The sequence below is a fragment of the Echinops telfairi genome, unplaced genomic scaffold (assembly GCF_000313985.2).
Source record: "Echinops telfairi isolate 266 unplaced genomic scaffold, ASM31398v2 ScPeMD7_55;HRSCAF=186, whole genome shotgun sequence".
In the NCBI taxonomy this organism is placed as follows: Eukaryota; Metazoa; Chordata; class Mammalia; order Afrosoricida; family Tenrecidae; genus Echinops; species Echinops telfairi.
This window is the reverse complement of record NW_022103953.1, coordinates 255151-258351: the sequence shown is the minus strand read 5'-3', so window position 1 is coordinate 258351 and position 3201 is coordinate 255151.

Sequence of the window (3201 nt, the reverse complement as noted above, 5' to 3'; positions counted from 1 at the left end):
GGGGGGGTGGCGCGGGGTTGATAAAAGACAGATGACGTCAGGGAGATCAAGAAAGACAGAATGCTTTGAAACTCCTTGCGGTAGCAATTGTGCAGTATTGTTTGATGTGATCGAACTATGGGACCAGATGAGATCTGTATTAGCTTTCAATAAAATGGTTTTAGAATAAGTAAAGTAGGTTAGAGGCTTTAAAACATCCATCCTTGTCTTCAGTCATGTGCAGAAGGTACTCAGGTGTTTTATCATCTGATAGGTTAAGGAGTTAACCTTTTACTTTCGCTTTGGGTCCTACATTCTTTGTGACTGCTGGGTACAAATAGATATTTGTAACAGTATATATTTGGAAAATGGAGGTGATCCATGGTGCCAGTTTAAGGGTGCATTGTAGAGCTGAACTTTGAGTGACTGTGCAGGATTGTTTAAGTGCTGTCATTTGTTACATGCTTTGTGAGAGTCTTTGGGATTAAAGTTTTGGCTTATATGTTGTTTATTTTGAAAGCCTTTTTTTGCCTTGCAAAGCTCAAATCAGTGAACTTGGTACAAAGTCTAACATTTCCATTGGAAGTCATAGTTATATGTCTTGTAAAGTGTTTTTAAAGTAAAAAAAATATTAGCATAATTGTGTAAATAGTCAGTTGAATCCACTACTCCCACATTTCTTGTTCCGTGAAAAACAGTTACATAATTTTATAATAAAAACACAATAGAAACATTGGATTAGTCTTTTGAAGTGATTTTTATTTGTCACCCAAGTGATTTCGTTAATAGGTAGCCATTTGTTAATAGGAACCAGCTCCGGGTTCATTATCAAGTGAACCACCATCATATCAAAGTGTAGACTTTCAGTACATTGTAACAACAAAGTAGATTGTCCACTGAAAGTCATGTAATTGTCATGAAAACTTCAAAGGTTTTCAAAATTGCTTCAATTCGGCATAAGTTTGAGGTGTTGCATGGAAATTCTGAAGTAATCCATCATGATGTAAAATTTCACATAGTTCAAATGTAAAAGTGAAGAAACCAGTAATATGGAGGCATGCATATTCTTTCTCTTAGAATCTGATGCTGTAATATCTTCATATTTATGAGCAATTGGATTTAATAACAATGCAACGAAAAATACTACTGGAAGCTTCAGAAAAGAAATTGTGCAAAGATGAAAAAAATGATAATGTGCTAGTGTCATACACCTAATATACTTGATGTGGTATTTGACATGATTGTGTCTAATTTGGTTTTTGACATTGCAGTGTCATACATCTACTTAAAAAACAAAACAAAACAAAACCAACCTGTATCTAATCGTCAATACCATAGGCATTGTGAGGCTCGTATACAGAATAACTATCAGAGTTCCAAAGCATTAACTATGATAGCGAAGAGAGAGTAAACAATGTTTCAAATTCTAGACTTAACTGGACTTATTAGCCATTAATGTAGATTTCAATAAAATCAGTTTTTACTTTTACTAATTCATGCCTCTATATTATTTTTTCTTTCAAACCATTTTATCAAGACCTAGTCCTGACATTATACCATTCCATAGTTCAATCATATCCAGCAGTGTTGCACAATCACTACCACAATCAGTTTCTTTTAACTTGTACTCCTTGATATCAGGTCCGCCCCCCAGCCCCCTGTGTGCTTCTCAGGAACCCTTATTCTAATACTGTCTCTGTAGATTCACTAATCCTGATCCTAGAGAGGAAGGGAGGGGACCTGCTTTCCAGAGCACATTCAGGGGAGGCCATTCCAGAGATGGCTGTGTGAAGAGGGGTGAGAAACAGAGGGAAGCAAGGGGTAGGGAATAGGTCCGAGGAGTGCAGGGAAACCGCTATACAGAGCAGAGAGACCAAGAGGGGAATGGGCAGGGAAAGTAATTTTCTCAGAGGACAAAAGCTGCAATCTCCCGAAGACAGGCACTGTCAGGGGGAGCTGAGGACACCAGGGGCTGACTGTCCCTGGAAGGTTGGCAGTGGTTCTCACTGACCTTGTTATTGCTGTTAGTCAGCGTGGAGTGGACTCTGATTCGTGGCAGCCCCATGGATAGGATGTATTCATGCGCCCCATAGGGCGTTCACAAGTGTGCCCTTGCAGAAACAGAGTGCCAGGCCCGCCTTCTGAAGTGCCCCTGGCTGTGTTCAGACTGCCAACCTCTGGGCTCCTAATTGGGGGTGTAGTCATGTACCCCGCCCAGTGACTGCTCACTGACCTTATTTTGACAGCCTGGTCTGAGCAAGTGTCACACAGCGGGCGTCCTTCCAGCCTTCCCTCATCCAGCTTCAGCATTTCCATTTTTCCAAGCTCCCCTTCTGACTATATCTGAGAAAAGTGGAAGGAACAAGGGATCGGAGTGCCGGGGACAGCCAGGTGCCTGAGCCCCCGCACCTCTGGTTCTCACCTTCCTGCCTCAGGGAGCACTGTCTCCTATCCTACTTCTCTCTGGCTCCCACATCTCACCTCATGGAGAGAGTGGCTCAGTGTCCAGACATCTGGGACCTGCTGTCATACGTCAGAGAGGCCACCTAGCGGGCCCAGTCTACTGCTGCTACATGTCAACGACAATGGCTTTGAGGAAGAAGAAATAGAGTGACAGGTACTAAGTCAGAGTAACTTTGGGAAACAGCTATTAATTTCATTAGAAAAAATGCCCTTGTGTTAGACAGGGTTCTCTAGAGAGATAAAACCAAATTCCTGATAATATAATATATTTATTTATATTGATAATTAGATATATAATGAGAAATGAACTGTTAAATCATATACAGATAAATATACAAGAAATAAACAGTTAAATTAGAAAGCACTATAAATGGCTTAGTGCAACTCACGTCCGTGAAAGAAAGTTGAGAGACTAGCAGTCCTTCAAGTCTCTATCTGATGCCAGATCTTCCTCTATTTGTAGAGAGAGCTAGCCTATGTCAGCATAGCAGCCAATTACAAGGCAGGTAACCAATCGCCAGTCCCCAGCCCCAGAGAAGTCTTAAAGGGACCTCAACTTACAGCAACACAGTCCACATGCTAGGCGTCCCACAGCCAGTGTAGCCTTTAAATTGAGGCACAGAACAAGCAAGGCAGCCGCACACTGGTCCGATGATCACAGAGCGAGAGACAAGAAAGGCAAGGCTCACCAAGCCATCCATCTCTCTGCCCCTCAGTCAATCCCACCTGCGTTTATCAGCCAGGCTGGCACAATAAACT